Genomic DNA, 21,054 nt, shown 5'->3' with positions numbered 1-21,054 from the left:
TTGCTAACAGTCATTGGATCTCAACCAACATGAGCAGCAGCGTCTCGATACGATAAACCGCAATCGCGATAGGCTACAATCCGACCTTTATCAAAGTCGGAAACGTGCAGTACAGGCAGAATTTTATTCTAAGAACGAAGGTTTTCGCGACGACGCTCTTGTGTAGATATTCTCGGACTTCTCGCCGCGTGAGTTCAGAGCAAAACCCCGAGTTTTCGACCACTGTCACCGTCATCTTCGTCAGGATTAAGTGACTGTCATGGTTGCTCCTATAGTGGTCTCATTCAACACAAGGACGGCCTCTGATTGGTCGGCAGTTTCTTCGCGCTGCCATAGATGGCGACAGCTCCAGCACTGGTGGCGCCACCGCTCCTGTAGTAGCATAAACACTACGACGAATATATGTGCTGCTTCTCTACGTCGAAAGCTCGCTTCCACGCACCACTAATATTATGTTCGCTGTCCGAGTTGAAGTTATTCTTGCACATTCCTACTTATAGCGCGTCTTTTATAACAGAGCGCCAGTTTGTAGAATCTTTGGACAAAACGTTTTGTTTCATCAAACAGTATCTTTTGTGAATTAGGCCGACTGTCCTTAACTGAGCGCAGCATGTCCGCTATACTGTTAGGTGGTCGGAAAATATACCTTATTCCTCGAGTTCCCAGGACTCTGCTTATTTGTGCTAGATGTTCACCGTAGAAATGAAAGAGTGGAATACACGGCTTATCACGTGATTGTTCAATAAGTTCATATTGCCTTTTCTTGGAGAGCACCAGCTTTATCGTCAACTGTAGTCACTCCTTCAGATCATGTACTTCAGATGATTAATTTCAGAATCCAAGAGATGTTCGTCGGAAACAGTTTTAGCTCTGCATATCAGTGTATTTAAAACGGCTCTCTTCTGAACTAGAAGGCTGAAACTCTGTGTGTGGAGATATAAACCAGTGTGGTGCGGCATGCGGTAGACATAGTGAGCCATTACTGTCTGACCACGATGAGTTGACGATTAACGGGGCAACTGTAGGGAACGGGCGCGCCGCCGCATGACGGCTGCCGACGAGATGAGCAGTGAGGGGAAGGCGGCGTCCGCTGCTTGCAGCAGTGCTCGCACCTCCACCCGCGTTTTGCGCTTAAGAGCCACTTCTTCATCTTCGATACTTTGAAACAAATCTCTCGTAGTGGAAGCTTTTTGCTTTCCATGTTTTGAGAAGTAGCAGTGCGGCCCAAAACAAGAAAAAATCCAGTAAACATGGACTTTAAAATCTATGAGTACTTGTTCATCTCTTCCAGTGAGGAAATGCTCATAGCTCTTAAAACGTAGGCATTTTATAGCCTTTGTTTATCAGGCAATTTTTTCTTGTTTTGGTCCACACCGCCTCCTTCCAGAACATGGAAAGTAGTAGAAGATAGTTGTTTTATAGTACTGAGGCTGAAGAAGTGCTCAGAGCTCTTAAGGTATGCATTTTAGAGACCATGTTTACTAGATTTTTGTTTGCGTCGAATATTCGTTCCTGTCATATCCCTGAATAGGGACCATTCCTCCAGGTATATCCTGTGTAAGGTCAACGCAGTAGCAGAGACGACAGCCATTTGCTCTTCACAAAAAGACGATAGTGCTAATCGGCGAAAACTTGGGTTTGATCCAGAAATGTCGCGACAAGAAGTCCGAGAATATTTTATACACGAATTTTATTCAGCCGTTTTTAATGACAATCTTTTCATATTTTTGGACTATGTCATGTAACAACGGAATTTTCTCCGTTCAGGGACTGGGTGTTGTGTTGTCCTTATCATCATCATCATTTCATCCCCACCGACACGCAAGTCTCCGAAGTGACGTCAACTCGAAAGGCCTGCACCAGGCGAACGGTCTACCCGACGGGAGGCCCTAGTCACACGGTATTTATTATTTAACAATGTGTGAATGATGTTTACACCATTTGAATGTACAGCTTCATTATTTTATATTACTGTCATGATTTCGGCCCTAAGCCATTACGAAGTACAACAGTGTTGGGTATAATTAGAAATTTGTTAAGTGAATTCATCATCAAGATCTATTGTACTGGGTGACTCAGTGTGTAGATAAGTCCAAAAGCAACGAAATATATGGCAGACGGTTAGCAAACATACTTTCCAGGCATAAGACAATTGAGCCAAAGAATGACTACCGATACTGTAGTGCTGTACTTGATAGTGATCGTAATATAAAATAAAGTAGTTGTGCAGTCAAATGATGAAAAAATCATTCAATCCCTTTCTAATAGTTTTTAACAAGCTTGTGAAAGTCTGATCCACGATAATGTTTAAAAAGCGTGTCGTACCAGAGAAGCATTTGCTACATCCAAGTATATACTATAAAAGTACACTTCCCTCTTGAGAGGAACATTGTTCCTCCCCCCTGCGGCTTCAGACGCAAATTGATGGTGGAAATTTGGAGCGCTCGAATAGTATAATTTATTGCATAACGCGCCATTTTGCGATTGAAGGAGATAAGTCAGGCATCGACTGAATCGCAGCGTAGAGTACAATCACGACAAACTTGCAAGGGGCGTGGGACTACGCACAATACTGGAGACCTACCAGGCGGGCCCTGATAGAATACCGGTTCACGCGATGTGTAAACGGGCTTATTCGTTGTCAGTGGCCTTTCAGTTGTGTAACAGTGTCTTGGTGGCCCTGTGGTCAGTACGTCAGCCTCCGGCACCGAGGCCTACATTCGGCTCTCTGCTGTGGCCGCAGTTTTACGACGGAGATAAAATCTGTGTAGATGTAGGTGGCTGCGACAAGACCTCGCTTCGGGATAGAACAGGTTGCGGAACAATTAATGTGTCGGAGACGTCGCACTGTCTGATTTACAATTTTTGTTTATTAATAAAGGAAGCAAACTCCCCAAATTGCGGTAAGACTTTCTACGTCGCTTATATTAATTTATTACGACGTGTCGGCTAGTGTACTGATCAAATCTATAGTGAACATTGAGGTAACATAAGTATGCGAAATAAAGTTGAGGTATATGGCATTGTTGGCTGTGAGACCCTGAAGAGCGGGTTCAGCCACCTAATTGGAAAGTATTTTCTGTCCTTCGCGCACAACGATACCTTTCCTTCGCTAAATGTCAGATTTGTGTGTTTGTGTACCTGGCAAGTGTAGGTGAATGTTGTACGACGATGAGAGAAGAGAGAGGGGGAAACCTGGTGCTGGCACATAGCTTACTCCTCTCGAATAGCACCAAGGGGCCGTCGACCTTAATGTCCCCATCCCATAGACGCATCACCATCAATAATGTCACATATCGTCACTTCACTGGACATTGCAGAAATGTTCGGATTTTAATCCAGGATTTGGACACAAAGTCCGGTTATGAAGACTTTAGGCCACCACCCCTGCTCCGCTCTGCCGCAAAGGCAAGCGGAAAGGAGCCAACAGCACATGCCTTACCCAGGCGGTTACCCATCCGAGTATTGGGCACATCCGAAGTTGCTTAACTTTGGTGATCTGATGAGAAACGATGTATTCAACCAGGTAATTCCTTTGGCGCACATGAAAAGTGCTAGTGTATATCGGCAGTCAAAAAAGTAAAAAAGTACTCGTAAAAATTCACTTACAAAATCTTATAACTCGTAAAAAGAAGTTCATTGTCAGCTGCAATAACGTCTTTGTATAAGTGGGTTGTCAAGTACAACTCTTCTCAAAATTTTATAAGAATATAAGTGCTGGCCGAGAGGGAATACGTTGCCTTCGTTTTCACGTCATTTACATGTAAAATGGTAGAAAATCTTTAAAAGTACAAATATCGTAAGTCGTATCGTAAACTATGATTTCACTGGATACAGCTACACATTCATAAAAGTAGTGTTTCAGGTGGCTGCAATAAGTACACACTGAGTTCACCTACATACAACAGCAAGCCTTCATTGTATCTGCTTTGAATTCTGTGCCGCTATATCTTGAGCTGGCTGTTCCACTTAAGACACACTGGAGAGTCAGGGACTTTTCAGCCAAATACCGAGCGAGCTCCTGGTTGGATAAAGGAAACTCTAGTAGACAATATTTGGCAGCGATTTCCAGTTCCGTCATTTGCCTTACAACCAATCTCCAGAAAATCTTAGAACTAGAGATGGGAACTATTTTTAATGTAAGTCTGATACAACGTGTCCCAGACAAAAAGTTGTAATCCTGGTGTGCGTAACAGTGTACTTGTTTGTGAGTATACACAATAAAGCTGAAGGCTTTTTGACGGCATACAACGCGCATGCCGTGGCCACAACGACTGTCCAGGCCACTCCCTATCACAAACAGAGAGGGGCAAATAAATTAATTTCATAATTTCAACTACAGATTCGAGTTTCCTACAAAATTTAGAGCTTGTTCATAATAATCTCAGACCGGATGGATTATTAACTGAAACTTTATGCAATTATATTAATTTTCGCCGGCCAACGAATACTACCTATGTATTAGCTACACGGAGGACTATCAAATGAAGGAGGCGAAGTAAATTCCATACTCTCCATTTGTTTCATGTAGAAAGTGTTCAAGATGGCGTAATTTCTTGGCTATTACATTTGAATTTAACTTGAACCCACGCGGTAGCGGAGGCATATCAGTTCCGCCATAGTTAAAAGAATTGGCACCCAAACTATAAAACAGATGTAACCTAATGAAACTAATAAGAGGCAAGGGGCAAGTAACGAGACCCTAATCCACACCTACAAAGCATTTATAAGACCAGTGCTAGAATACGCCGCCCCAGTCTGGGTAGCTAGCAAAAATAACACCCAGAGGCTAATGACACTAGAGAGAAAAATCCTAAGATTAGCAGGACGGCTCAATAGACGAACAAGAAACGAAACTGTATATCAAAACACCGAAGTCATCCCCATAAAACGCAGATGGATCACACTGACAGCGAGAATAGTCAACAACAGGCGAACGAACAAAACCCTAACAACAGATCTCTTAAACTACACGCCCACAGAGTTTAACTACCCATTCCCACCGAAAGTAATCAAAGAGTGCATGGCAATAGAAGACGAATCCATTCAAAACATGACAACAGAAATACTAAAGCATCTGACAGAAGACGAAAGCCAGAATTAAACAGCAAAGGCAAAGCAACATCAACACAATGACCCTTTCGAGAGGTTTCCATCCTGCACTTGGGCAAATGCCAGGGTCTTAACATCCTCTCACAAGCCAAGAAAATATAAGATCATACAGGAAAAATCCCAACTGAAACAATAAATTGTGCCCCAACAGCAGTACATAAGATAAGCTAAGGCACCAAAGAACATTAGGTTCTCCATGTACCCGCCTTCTCCCATCTGGGGAAGGAATGAAAGATGAAAAAAGAAAAGTCGTTGGTCAGCCGTTTTGGAGGGTGGTTGGCAAACAAGCCCCACTTGAGGGTGGCCCATGTGGTCGTTTGAGAATTCTTTTTCGCGCCGATTTATTTCGACAAAGAGTATTGTTTGATAGTGAAAGTGTGCAAGCATATATTTGGTGAACTGGAAGTGCTACGATTATTTGTGTGAGTGCGATTTACGAGGTATACATCGTCGTAAGTGAACATGTGGCGAACTATGATTTCGCGCCAAAACTATTAGAACAAAGAGGACAGTGGGACTTGTGGTTCTTTTAGAACTGAGTGAGTAATTTTCGTTTATAGCAGCCTACATTACTGCTATTGGGGGCTCGGAGTCTTATTATCATTAAAGTAAAACTGTAAACAGTCTCACCAGTGCTAATTTCATTGTGTGAAATAAAAGGACAACGCCTATAAACAGTGATTGAACTGTGTCGTGAAAAACTGATTTTGCTATAATAATCGCCTAATTTTTGTTCCCTATCATAAACTGTACTCATGAATATTAATTCAAAAACTATAACTAATGCGCGGGTGTGGAATAGTGTACTAATGCACCAAGTGTGAAAATCATCCCCTGAGACTTACGTGAGAGCCAAAAATTTGCACTAACATTTTTTAACGAACATTTGTATATGCACATTCGTGAGAACTCTGCAACCGCACTTCTTTTATTTACCGCCCCGTCGCAGTACGTAAGTGCTGCCTCCCATCACGTTGGGAACAGCCTTATCTTAAGATCTCCTGATTTGGTCAGCAAGTTCACGGTAGTTGACTTGCAGGCACTACAGTGGTTGTTTCCGTGCGATCACGCTACTTTTCACCTCGACATCCGGCATCGCAACTCCACTGATCACAATGTGGTAAGCTCTGTCATTCGGCCCCTGCCTCTGCGCACGTAATGCGGAACTCATGGCTAGCAACTCTCAGTTTTTTTATTCATTTCAGTCAAACATTCTGATAATTCTAGGGACTGGACCTATTCTCGTTTAGATTTCTCAATTTTTTGCCCCTAGAGCAAGGCAGCGTCTCGTCAAGTCATCCAGAATTGTGGATGCTTTCAATAAAACGCTGAGACAGGCTACCTCGCATTATGTGCCTTCCTGCAATATGTATTCAAATTTAATCAGATTTACTGGCTATCACTGTTCTGTAGCTTTCCCACTGTTCCTTTTTTTAAATTAAACTGTCAATTAGGCAAATAGACATCTGCCAAGAGGAAAATCCCATCGTTTTCGCGGCCCGGAGCCAGATTAGCAGCTGAATGCTACTACCTGTCTTATAGCGAAACGATGATAGGCAGTGATTTTCCCAGTTTTGTTCATATCGTTCATCAACTACAGACAAGTCATTAAAAATTGCTCTCTAAAAATCTGCTCACTTACTGCTGAACTTTGACCAAACATCGTAATAAATTGTGTGCGTTTGTAAGAGAGATTCCGTAGGATAAGTAATTTGATTAATGAACTAGGACATTCTCGAACCGCGGCTCCGTATTGTTGTGAGACCGGTAACTTGCTCCCAAGGGTATGTCGATTGCCGCGCAGTCAGCGGCTCTACCAACGCTAGCTGAGGCGAGATGAACAGAACAACACGTCAGTCAGCAAGCGTCACATCAGCAGTTCTCGAAAAATTTCTGACAGCCTGTTAGCACCAAATCACTCTATTTATTCAGTATTATGGAGAATTAGGACGCAGAAGTACTGGTTGGTGAACGAATGGAAATGCACTAACACCGAAAAGACTTGCCATAAACAATACAGCAGGTCCTTGAAATTGAAATTTTAGCTATAAAAACACAGATGTTCAAATAAAATTGAATAAACAGTACTTAATCCTAACAATTGGTCTCATGTATTATAGGAGATGTTTCTCTTTCCACAGTTACAGCGTTCAGTAGTGCAGAGTACCAATGTAGTATTACGATTTAAACATTACAATTAATTTACATACGCTCCCTTTGTTTTTGTATTTAAGCTATGTAATCGTGGTAAAAACACCTCTGCATACTAATTACTTATCTCTTGACCGAAGGAAATGAAGAAATAACAACATTACTTCTTTTTCAACAAAAATAGCTTACTCATGGATTTCAGTTAGGACTAACATGCACAGGCTATGATTACCGTCTTCTCTACGTAAATTATCTACTGATGTAATAGAACACTGGACTTACTTTAGATTTCGCCAATACATTTCGCATCTCCGAAATTCCAGATTAACCCCCACCGCCTGCCGCTTACCAGCAGTGGGCGAGATAAATACGCTACTAAACTGCCGCTCTTCCCGCTGCATTACCTGCTGAAGTGGCATGTTTCTAATAGGAAGGCCAATACATGGTACTGAATGTAAAGGGGTGGAAATGTTATACTGCTACTAAACCATCGTCAAGTTTGCTACTCCAAGTTTTACTCAAAGGCAGTCACAATTTATAGTTTATGTGTTAGGTAATTATCATTATTAGGTCTCCAGTGGTATGTTACATGCCAAATTAAGAACAAAATGTCCTGCTTTATATTTTACTGCAATCGTAAATTTTACGAAGCTTTAGTGATCTAGGGTTAAAGGAGGTGAGTGGTTCTATATCTACGTCTACGTGATTACTCTGCTATTCACAATAAAGTGCCTGGCAGAGGGTTCAATGAACCACCTTCAAGCTGTCTCTCTACCGTTCCACTCTCGAGCAGCACCCGGGAAAAACGAGCACTTAAATTTTTGGTGCGAGCCCTAATTTCTCTTATTTTATCGTGATGATTATTTCTACCTATGTAGGTGGGTGCCAACAGAATGTTTTCGCAATCGGAGGAGAAAACTGGTGATTGAAATATCGTGAGAAGATCCTATCGCAACGAAAAACGCCTTTGTTTTAATGATTGCCTCTCCAATTCACGTTTCATGTCTGTGACACCATCTCCCCTATTTCGCGATAATACAAAAACAGCTACCCTTCTTTGTATTTTTTCGATGTTATCCGTCAGTCCCACCTGATGCGGATCCCACACCGCACAGCAATACTCCAGAATAGGGCGGACAAGCATAGTGTAAGCAGTCTCTTTGATATACCTGTTGCACCTTCTAAGTGTTCTGCCAGTGAATCGCAGTCTTTGGCTTGCTCTACCCGCAATATTATCTATGTGATAGTTACAATGTAGGTTATTTGTAATTGCAATCCGTAAGTATTTAGTTGAATTTACAGCCTTCAGATTTGTGTGACTCACGCGTAATCGAAATTTAGCTGATTTCTTTTAGTACTTAGGTGAATAACTTCACACTTTTCTTTATTCAGGGTCAATTGCCACTTTTCGCACCATACAGATATCTTATCTAAATCGTTTTGCAAGTCATTTTGATCATCTGATGACTTTAAAAGACGGTAAATGAAAGCGTCATCTGTAAACAATCTAAGACGGCTACTCAGATTGTCTCCTATGTCGTTAATATAGATCAGGAACAATACAGGGCCTTTAAAACTTCCTTGGGGAATGCCGGATATTACTTCTGTTTTACTCGATGACTTTCCGTCTATTACTACGAACTGTGAGCTTTCTGACAGGAAATCACGAATCCAGTCGCACAACTGAGGCGATAATCCATAGGCACGCAGTTTGGTTAGAAGACGCTTGTGGGGAACGGTGTCGAAAGCCTTCTAGAAATCTAAAAATATGAAATCAATTTGACATCCCCTGTCGATAGCAATTATTACTTCATGAGTATAAAGAGCTAGTTGTGTTTCACAAGAACGATATTTTCTGAACCCGTGCTGACTATGTGTCAATAAATCGTTTTCTTCGAGGTACTTCATAACGTTCGAATACAGTATATGTTCTAAAACCTTACTGCAAATCGACGTTAGTGATATAGGCCTGTAATTCAGCGAATTACTCCTACTGCCCTTTTTGGGTATTGGTGTGACTTGAGCAATTTTCCAGTCTTTAGGTGTGGATATTTCTGTGAGCAAGTGGTTGTATATAATTGTTAAATATGGAGCTATTTTATCAGCATACTCTGTGAGGAAAATGACTGGTATACAATCTGGACCAGAGGCCTTGCCTTTATTTCTTTCAAAGCATCGCGCAGAACATTGAGTCACGCTACTAAGCTCATCGCATGATATTTGAAGTAGCAGATACGGAAAGACTCGACTCAGTGATGGGGTGAAATTGAAAGACAAATGCCTGACTGGATTTTGAATGATATGCAGTCCTCATCAAATCGTCCGCATCCAGTCACACCATTCCCAAAACTTTGTGACTAGGCACTACTTTCACTGTGGCCTGTGTGCCATTTCGCTAACTCTTGACCAAAGTTAGCGAAGCTTGGAATACAACCACATTAGAGAGACGTGAACCGATGGTAACTGTCCAGCAAGCTCTTCTATCTAGAAAGCGAACATCTGTAAATCAGAGCATAGAAGCATTCTCTCATGGGACTTATAAACCGATGAGACAAAAACATTATGATCACCTTCTTAACGCCTTTTTGGTCAACGTTCGGAGTGCAATACAGCAGCTATTCTGCGTGGCATGGATTCTAAGAATTCCTGGCAGGTTTCTGGAGATGTCTACACAAAGATCACGTGATTACGGTAAATTACGGGCCAGTGGTTTGTGGACGAGAAGTTGTCAGCCAGTAGCGTTAGCATAGGTTGATATGAGGTGAATTTGGTGGTCAAGACATCACTATTAGTTCATTATCATGTTCGTTAAACCATTATAGGACGATTCTGCCCCTGACAAAAGGTGCCACTGTCTTCGGACAAGACATCAAGCACGAAGGAATGCAGGTGGTTCGCAATAACTTTCAAGTAATCCGTAGCTATCATGGTGCTTGCACAGCTATCATGGTGCCTTCGATTACTGCACAGGTCTCATGAAAGTCTAAGTGGTTTTCTCCCATAGCAAAGTGCTGCCCTCACCTGCTTGTGTCCGTGGAAGCCTTTCGCCTGATGGTTCAAATGGCTCTGAGCACTATGGGACTTAACATCTGAGGTCATCAGTCCCCTAGAACTTAGAAGTACTTAAACCCATCTAGCCTAAGGACATCACACACATCCATGCCCGAGGCAGGATTAGAACCTGCGACAGTTGCAGCAGCTCGGTTCCGGTCTGAAGCGCCTAGAACCGCTCGGTCACAGTAGCCGGCTCGTTCGCCTGAATGACGGTCCATGCGATCAAGACCATCGACCTGGTGTAACAGGAAACGCGATTCAACCGACCAGGCAACACATTTCTGTCGGTCCACAGACCAAACTCGATGATCCTGCACCTACTGCAGTAATAACTGCCGATGTCGTTGCATCAATATGGTAACAAGTAGGGACTGTCTGCTGCGAAACTAAGTGTTCAACAAATGGTCCGAACGGTGTGCTACGAAGCACCTGCTCTTGCACCAGCCTTGCACTGTGTCGTCTCAGCTGCCACAGACAGCCTTATAGAGCTAGTAGAGCTCCGAGCTCCTCGTTCTGAGACGAGGTGTGGACACCCAACATCTTACCCGTGGTTCACAGTTCTTCGACGACTTTCTATGAATGCTATCGACCGTAGCACATGAACAGCGGACCAATTTCGCCGTCCCCAGGCACCGACTGCAGCAATCCTTTCGTTGTCAAGGTCATTTATGTCAGTGGTATTTCCCATCTGCGCACCACCTAAGCGCTATAATGATTCCATTCGTCTCTGCTCCACTTGTATACTTTCCTGAGGGCGTCGCGTGCCGCAGTGCTACCCGGCGACATTGTCTCGCAGTAGGCCTTGGCCATATTCTTTACGCCGTGTTAGCGCAATATACGGCCGATTCCGTCCGTCACCCTAGGAATAAATGGCAGAAAGGCCGTAACCGACATTTTTTATTCCGTCGTATCACTCCGACGAGTGTTAGATTTGGTGTCACTTCTTTTGCAATTGCTGGATTACCCATTTCTCCTCAGAACATTTTCCATGTGTTGCAGCGCGCGTCCGAGGTGCTGTGAGTCACATATTCGTCTTGCGCGCGTTACAAGCGTGTTAATCTGTTAATCATTACTCTTTTCTGGCTTGGGTGATTATTTAACAGTTTATCTAGGTGTGGCGGTTTTCGATAGACGCTGTGTCCAAGGTTGTCACAGTTCCTAGTAAATAGCACGCCTTTCTTGGCCACCAAATTCACAGCATCTGTCACGCTACTGGGCCTAACTCCTCGTCCACAAAGCACTGGCCCGTAATTTACCGCAATCACGTGACGCTTGTGTAGACATCCGGTACCAGGAACTCTTAACACCCATGCTACGCAGAACTGCTGCTGTATTAGATTCCGAATATGGACCAACAAACTGTTGTGTTTCTATCTTAGCGTCTAGAAATGTACATTTACACTGACCACCGGCATACTATCGATACAAACCCCTCCAAACGATAGCACCGTCACCTGGCGAGGAATGACTGCCATTCAGACACACACATGGTGCTGGCGGTTTTTAGAATGTGAAGGCTCGCGATCTATCTGAGTTTGACCGAGGGCACATTGTGATGGCCCGGAGGCTCAGCACCAGCATTTCGGAAGCTGCACGACTTATTGGTCCAACGCTTGGCAAAACAAACGTGAAACCACGTCCAGACGTCGTGGGGTTGGGCGGCCACCCCTCATTAGAGATGTCAGACGTCGTAGGCTGGGCAGACTGGCTGGTAAAACAGGACAGGTAGCGATCTGTGGCGTATCTAACATCAGATTTTAATACTGGGGAGTGTACAAGTGTGTCTGAACACACAGTTCATCGAACACTCCCAACGATGGGCCTCCGCAGCCGACGACCTATGCATGTGCCAATGTTAACACAGCTACATGGGTGACTACGACGGAAATGGGCACGTGACCATCGGCAGCGGACGTTGGCGCAGTGACAGAGCGTTACACGGTCTGAACAATCCTGATACCTTCTTCATCATGCCGACGGGAGGGCGTGAATCCATCGTCTTCCAGGGCAACAACTCCTGACACATGTGCTGCGGGACAGAGACAATCTGGCGGCGGCTCCATTATGCTCTGAGGAACATTCACTTGGGCATCCATGGATCCAGTGGAGGTCGTGCTAGGCACCATGACGACCAAGGAGTATCGTACACTGGCTGCAGACCACGAACAGCCATTCATGACGATCATGTTTCCCAACGGCAGTGGCATATTTCAATAAGATAATGCTCCATGTCACGAGGCCAGGAGTGTGATGGAGTGTTTCGAGGAACACAGTGGCGAGTTCCCACTGATGTGCTGGGCCCCCGACTCGCCAGATCTGAACCCAGTCGAGAGTGGCGTCAGAGCTCATCGCCCTCCTGCCCGGAATTTACGGGAATTAGGTGACTTGTGTGCGCAGATGTGGTGCCCACTCCCTCGAGGCTGCCTACCGAGGCCCCACTGCCTCCACGCCGCGACGCGTCGCCGCCGTTATGCATGTCAAAGGTGGACATACCGGTCATTAGGTACGTGGTCGCAATGTTCTGGCTGACCAGTGTATACGAAGAAATTTACGCAGTGACTGTTATTAATTCTGTAGCTGACATTAAACCACATAAAAAGTAAACACCTCTTTAATCCAAAATCTGTGCTGTACAACTCATGGTCCTATACGAGATGATGTGTTTGGTCGGCTCGTTGGTGGCTACTAAGGAGTTGGTGGGTTCTATGTCAGAGAGCAAAAATAATGAGATGCACAATTAATATTTAAGTAACTCCTTTTACTTCACTTGAGCAACAGCAAGTCCAAAAACAATTCAATGCGTGTCCTCGAGATAGGCAGGTTCGCCAGGCACAATGACAACAGAGACTACTGATAACGCTTCGTATACAGGCAGAACTGAACTAAATGTAAATGTAAATGTCGTCTGACTAGAGCCTCCCTTCGGGTAGACCGTTCGCCGGGTGCAAGTCTTTCGATATGACGACACTTCGGCGACTTGTGCGTCGATGGGGATGAAATGATGATGATTAGGACAGCACAACACCCAATCCTTGAATGGGGAAAATCTCCGACCCAGCCGGGAATCGACCCCGGGCCCTTAGGACTGACATTCTGTCGCGCTGACCACTCAGCTACCGGAGGCGGACAGAACTGAACTGACAGACAGAGAATAGAGTTTGGAGTGGTGCAACGTCCCTTGACTCCGTGATGGCATTGGCCGCGCGAGCAGAGGGTGTGTCACGGAGCAGGCTGCAGATCGGCAGTCCAGTCACATGGGCTACTGCCAACTTCTAGAAGTGGACTGCACGGCATCGTATCGGTGGCGCACCATATCTCAATACGTCCTCAGCTTGCTCCAAACTACTTTATAGGAGAGCCTTCATACTGACGTGAACTCCAAGGTATGGAGCAACGTACTAATCTACACAAAATATAAATCTCTGGCGGAGGTGAAAGAAGGGATAAATACCCTCAAATCCTAGGACCTACCGAGGACTGAACCGTGAACCTCTGAATTTCTTATCTACAGTTACACATTCAGTCGCCTAACTACCCTTGTTGTTATTTTAATTTACATGTAGTTCACAGATGTAGAAGTTACGGTGACCAAACGGTCAGATTAAAAAAATATGGCCCCCAGAAACGAAATATGTTCCTGTTTTATTGTTACACTTGACATTTTGGGGACTGTGGGTACCCCTTCTGGCGCAATTTGCTATTTACATCATTGTTGTTACATTTGAGCAACAAAAAAAATCGTGGAAAAGTGTGGTCATCATTTGGAACATAACACGCTATGAATTGAACTGGTACAAAAGAGATAAGCCATGCAAAATTCAAATTAGATTTCAGGGTAGATTCACAAGACGAGAAATGCCATGTACAATGAAATATTCATATTTGCAGACTGAAGACAGTGTATATTGTACCACATATCCTCAGTTTGTTGTCATGTTAATATTTTCAGATCGGATGAATAAAACAAATGAAGAGTTTCTCCAAAAAATAGGTGGAAAAATAAATGGCCCTGAGCACTATGGGACTTAACATCTATGGTCATCAGTCGCCTAGAACTTAGAACTACTTAAACCTAACTAACCTAAGGACAGCACACAACACCCAGTCATCACGGGAAAAATAAATATATGGTATATTCTCACTACAGGGTGTCGCAGTAAGGACCCACAGTTTTAATAGGACGCCATATATGTTTCGATTTGTTGGAAACGCTTGCTATTTCTCTCATGCCGTCTAGAGACATTTCGACAGGGAAAACGAATCGCTTTATCGTTATACATCGCGTTGTTATTGTGAAAATTTATTATTAATTTTTAGAGACACTTCGCAAATTGCGTTAAATTTTCTGTCAGCGAAACGAAACTGGCTCATTCTCAATTCGATGAATAATTGAAAAGTTTGACAGAGAGTGTTCATTTGCTAATGTTACAGACACGAAACCGACATCTTACCGATCGATCTGATGAAAATAGTGCCTCAATAAATGAGAATCTTGCCCGAAGTCCGCGAATCTCGACTTGTTCTCGATCACTAGAAATGAACATTTCGAGGAGCGCCATTAAGCTAATTCTTACAAACAGCACCTTTGGAAGTTCGAACTCAACACAGCAACTACTGTCAACCGACGATTTATACCTGTGTGAATTCCCCATTTGATTGCTGGAAACCCAAAACGTGCAAGACAATTTTGCAAAGAATGTCTTTAGCTATGAGGCGCATTTTCAACGGGATGACTAAGTCAACAAGGGTTAACTGCTAGACTTGTTGGTTCAAATGGCTCTGAGCACTATGGGACTTAAAATCTGTGGTCATCAGTCCCCTAGAACTTAAAACTACTTAAACCTAACCAACCTAAGGACATCACACACATCCATGCCCGTGGCAGGATTCGAACCTGCGACCGTAGCAGTCCTGCGGTTCCGGACTGAGCGCCTAGAACCGCTAGACCACCGCGGCCGGCTTGCCAGACTTGTGGCGTGGAGAATCCCCGCAGAGCACTTCAACAACCGATGAGAGCACAACGAACCACTGTTTTTTTTTTTTTTTCGGGAAAACCGCAGATAATGCACTGATAGTGAATGATGTTCGTTTTCGCAGCATGATAAATGAGTTTCTCCGGCTTCAGTCGGAAGAGACTAACCTCGAAAGCAAGCAGCTCTAGCAAGATGGTGCCACCTGTCATCGTATCACGTTCATTATTGCCCGAGAAATTTCTGTGTCGTGTATATCGCGCCACGGGGTCCAATACGGACGATCAAGATATTGCGACCCGACGACCTGTGAGTATTTCTAGTGAGACCGTGTCTATGCCTAGAAAACGGAGAACAGTTCGTGACGTGAAATATCAAATTGAGCACTTCATTATGGGAATCGATCCAGAAACGTGCAAAAATGTGAACACTTCAGTAAAACGAGTGAGATTTAGTCAACAAAGTTTTGGTGGACATTTGTGCAATATTGTTTTCCACAGGTACTTGCACTGTAAATGATGAGTTTAAAATAAAAATATTCAAACTTCCCGAATAACCGATGTGTTTTATCCGAATACTGGATGATAGTGCATTCTTCACCTGAAACGACAAGTTTACTGTAATCAATCACAATTTATTTTTATTTCCAATATGCGTTTCGGGGATTTAAACCTCCATCATAAAGCGGGTTTATATCAATTAATAAGACATCTATGTATTGCGAATACGACTTATGGGTAACCTGTGGCAGTGTCTCCAGTGATCACAGGCTCCTTTTCTGTCGTGTTCACATCGTGTACTACATTGCATACAAACGGTATACAGAGTTTATGTGATACTGTAAGTGATGTAAATACGACGCAAAAGGACACTGCAGACAGTGCCATGGGTTACTCAAACATCATATCACATAAACCTACCCGAAGATGGAGGTTTAAATCTACGAAATGCGTAACAGGAAAAAAAAAAAGTTGTGAATGGTCACAGTGAACTTGTAATTTGTAATAGGACACCCTTTTCTAACATAACCTTTTTTTATAGAGGTAGTTGATTCAGGATTAATCCCTATTCTGGTATAGGAGAACATTCTCGGCTGTTTCACTAAAATAATTCATCTGATTCCGTATACGATGTATTACATTTCAAGCTAAAATGTATAAAAACAATTAATTTGTTAGTACTGTGTACGTACAGTTAAAATTACTCTTGTTTTAAAATGTTTGAAATTACGAAATTTCTGATATACTTAAAAGTCATATTATTAATTGCACAATCTAACGCTACTTGCCAAATTTATTTCTCGATTCGTTTTTAAAATAATGTTATAACTTGATGATTCTTCTTTTGTCAAGGAAGTATGTAAACTCTTTTGCTTTGTAAACTCTTTGGAATATTGTGAGCACCGCAGAATATTGGGAGTAGTGGGCATGCCTCTGAGGGAATCAGACGTGTTTTTGATTGTGTCACTAATCATGTAATTTGTGGTGTGATAGAAGTGGAAATTGTAAAGACAGTGTAATATTGAAAAATGTGACAAAGAATAAAATTCAAGAATAATACAGGCAAATCTTCATCAGTTATTTGATCATCAGGAACCCACAACGTTATAAACCAAAATTTCAGCCGCAAGAATGTACCCCTGCAGTCAACAACAAGAAGAGAAAATGAAGATAAGTAAAAAGTTTTTCTTTTGTATATCTTACGCCTCACGAACCTTCCAAAACTTGTGCAGACAGAGAATTTTAATAGTGATGTGTGGGAGTGTAAGATTACAGGTTTCAGTCTGTATTCGTGACAGTCAGAGTAAAAGCCTAACCTAAAATGTTCGCATTTAGTGTTGCGCATTGTTATTGGAACAGAATGTGTTAAGACATCAGGGAATCACTCCATAGTAATACCTGATAGTAAAATAATGGTCATGTGAGAGAGGACACAATGCCATAGACGGATGGAAGTGTCTGGAAACCTCAGTTATGTGACTAATAAAAAGTGTAATGGAACGGACGCGAGGGGAAATACGGTACTGCAAATAACATCAATTTGGTTAGGAGTCAGTACACGAGAAAGACCGGTTTGTAAACCGTTTATTCGCAGTGTCCTGGTATTGAAAGCCTGAGGAGGGAAAACGCCTTGTATCGCTACAAAGGAGGCGCTATCAACCAGCGAAGAGTTTGGCGTCTCTCGAACTTTATCGAAGATCACTGCTTCCGAAAGAATACCGACTGCTAAGTCACGCGAGAAGAGCCTTTCGGTCCAATTAACGGAACGCGTCCGTGCTAAGAAGGAAGGAAAAATTGCATTACGCGAGTGGCGGACGTGGAATCGATAAGGAGGCCGGGCCGGGCCTGGCCGGGTCGCGTAATGGAAGTGGCCGACCGGCGCGCCGCAACTGCGCGGCCGCTGGCGTCACGGCCCGCCCTACTATCTGCGCCGCAGACGTCGGCCGCGCCGCCGCTACTAGCGGGTCAGCCGCGGCGGACCACGTGGCCTGCTGACCGCCTCGACTTGGCAGCCAGCGGCTGTTTGTGGTGATTACGCGGCTCGAAATCGGATGGCGGGAAGCGGAAAGGGTCCTACAAAATCTCACCAAATCTCTTTCAAGAGGAGGAGGAGCAATGAAAATCTCACATCAACTTTTTGGTTCAGGGAATATACACTACTGGCCATTAAAATTGCTACACCACGAAGATGACGTGCTACGGACGCGACATTTAACCGACAGGAAGAAGATGCTGTGATATGCAAATGATTAGCTTTTCAGAGCATTCACACAAGGTTGGCGCCGGTGGCTACACCTACAACGTGCTGACATGATGAAAGTTTCCAACCGATTTCTCATACACAAACAGCAGTTGACCGGCGTTGCCTGATGATGTGTTCTTGTGATGCCTCGTGTAAGGAGGAGAAATGCGTACCATCACGTTTCCGACTTTCGTAAAGGTCGGATTGTAGCCTATCCCGATTGCGGTTTATCGTATCGCGACATTGCTGCTCGCGTTGGTCGAGATCCAATGACTGTTAGCAGAATATGGAATCGGTGGGTTCAGTAGGGTAATACGGAACGCCGTGCTGGATACCAACGGCCTCGTATCACTAGCAGTCGAGATGACAGGCATCTTATCCGCATGGCTATAACGGATCGTGCAGCCACGTCCCGATCCCTGAGTCAACAGATGGGGACGTTTGCAAGACAACAACCATCTGCACGAACAGTTCGACAACGTTTGCAGCAGCATGGACTTGGACTATCAGCTCGGAGACCATGGCTGCGGTTACCCCTGATGCTCCATCACAGACAGGAGCGCCTGCGATGGTGTACTCAACGACGAACCTGGGTGCACGAATAGCAAAACGTCATTTTTTCGGACGAATCCAGGTTCTGTTTACAGCATCATGATGGTCGCATTCGTGTTTGGCGACATCGCGGTGAATGCACATTGGAAGCGTGTATTCGTCATCGCCTTCCTGGCGTATCACCCGGCGTGATGGTTTGGGGTGCCATTGGTTACACGTCTCGGTCACCTCTTATTCGCATTGACGGCACTTTGAACAGTGGACGTTACATTTCAGGAGTGTTACGACCCATGGCTCTACCCTTCATTAGATCCCTGCGAAACCCTTCATTTCAGCAGGATAATGCACGACCGCATGTTGTAAGTCCTGTACGGGCCTTTCTGGATACAGAAAATTTTCGACTGCTGCCCTGGCTCGTCACAATACGCCAGTCACTACTCTTGATGAACTGTGGTATCGTGTTGAAGCTGCAGGGGCAGCTGTACCTGTACACGCCATCCAAGCTCTGTTTTACTCAATGCCCAGGCGTATCAAGGCTGTTATTACGGCCAGAGGTGGTTGTTCTGGGTACTGATTTCTCAGGATCTATGCACACAAATTGCGTGAAAATTTAATCACATGTCAGTTCTAGTATAATATATTTGTCCAATGAATACCCGTTTATCATCTGCATTTCTTCTTGGTGTAGCAATTTTAATGGCCAGAAGTGTACAATATTAAGAAGGATAACATTTTGTTGTATAAAATTAATGACGAGCATAGATAATATCAAAGACCACTCTTAAACTCACGTTTCGCTCTTGTGCATTCCTCGTTTAGAAGCGAGTGTAGTTCCCCACCCACTGGCCAAAATCACTGCCTGTCAGTGAGTGGGTAAGTCATGATATTCTATAACGCCCATATAGCCGATGTTACTGCGTTCTAAATGAATTTGTATCACAACTTTTACAGTGTGTACATAAGTAACATGCCGACAAGTCGAAACAAACGCGCCAGCAAGAAATTAATCGTTTGTGGAAGAAAGCTAAGCTGAAGTTCACCGATAGGAATTCTCTTAGTGATTACATTGACCTAAATCAAGAGATTTAAAAGCTGCGAAAATGTACGCCTGAAAGGAAGGTACAAGCAATGTTGTCTTTTATTTGCGAAGTTAGTAAAGGTCTAATTTCATTTCATATATATAAAATATTAATAAAAGGTTAATTTCTTAGGGATCCGTCAAAATGGTCAATAGCATTTATCGGAGGTTTTTGTCCATCTGTCTGTCTTTGAGTCTGTACGTCGAAATACTACTTAGGACTGGAACGTATAAAATACATGCGATAAGAAGACACTTCCTAAATTTAGGTACTAAATTTTTTTCTGTGAAATCAGAGGTGTAAATGATAACTACGTTTAAATGGCACTATAACAAGTTTAATTAAGTTAATTGTTTTGAAAGCTGTCAAAAGGCAGAAAATATTCAGAGAATATGCAGTATCATAATGGATAACATTTTGTGTTATAAAATTAATAAGTGTTATTAGTGGTATGAAGCAACAATATGATCATATCAAATAAATTTAATTATTTAAAAATTATAGGGTAAAATGGTTCAAATGGCTCTGAGCACTATGGGACTTAACATCTTAGGTCATCAGTCCCCTAGAACTTAGAACTACTTAAACCTAACTAACCTAAGGACATCACACACATCCATGCCCAAGGCAGGATTCGAACTTGCGACCGTAGCAGTCGCGCGGTTCCGGACTGAGCGCCTAGAACCGCGAGACCACCGCGGCCGGCAATTATAGGGTAAATCTTACGAGAGGGGTGAGGGGTCCATCCCGATCTCACCAAGGAAGCAGGGGGTCAAACTTAGAAAGCAGAATTAAAAAAAGATAAAAACCATCCGAACAGGCCGTGAAGACCCAACGGTACACATCGGCCGTCGTGTCATCCCCAGCCCTTAGGCGTCATTGGATGCGCATAGAGACGGACATGTGGACAGCACACCGTTCTCCAGGCCGTTGTCAGTTTTCGTGACCCGAGCAGCTTCTCAGTCAAGTAGCTCCTCAGTTGGCCTCACAAGGACCAGTGAACCCCGGTTGCCAACAGCACTCGGCAGACCCAGACGGTGACCCATCCAAGTTCTAGCAGTGATAACCAAGCCTGACGTGCTTAACTTCGGTGATGTGACGGGATAATATGGTAAACCTTTCAGGTTAAGACTGGCATCCAAATAAAATCACTAGAGTCTAGATGTGGAGGAGCGGGGCAGGGAGTGGAAGGGGATCACAGTTCGTTATCGGCACCCTCTCCACTCTCACTCCTCCTCTCCCATCCACAGAAATATAACTAGTCATCACCCCCACTTCCGACATGTCACAAATGGCTACAGTTTTTATGATAAGAAATATAAAACATATGTTTTACTACCATAATAATAAATTGTTAATTTTATATATATAATGTTTTAACATAGTAGCGATAA

This window comes from Schistocerca piceifrons, chromosome 4, assembly GCF_021461385.2.
Source record: "Schistocerca piceifrons isolate TAMUIC-IGC-003096 chromosome 4, iqSchPice1.1, whole genome shotgun sequence".
In the NCBI taxonomy this organism is placed as follows: Eukaryota; Metazoa; Arthropoda; class Insecta; order Orthoptera; family Acrididae; genus Schistocerca; species Schistocerca piceifrons.
This window is presented reverse-complemented; position numbering follows the sequence as displayed.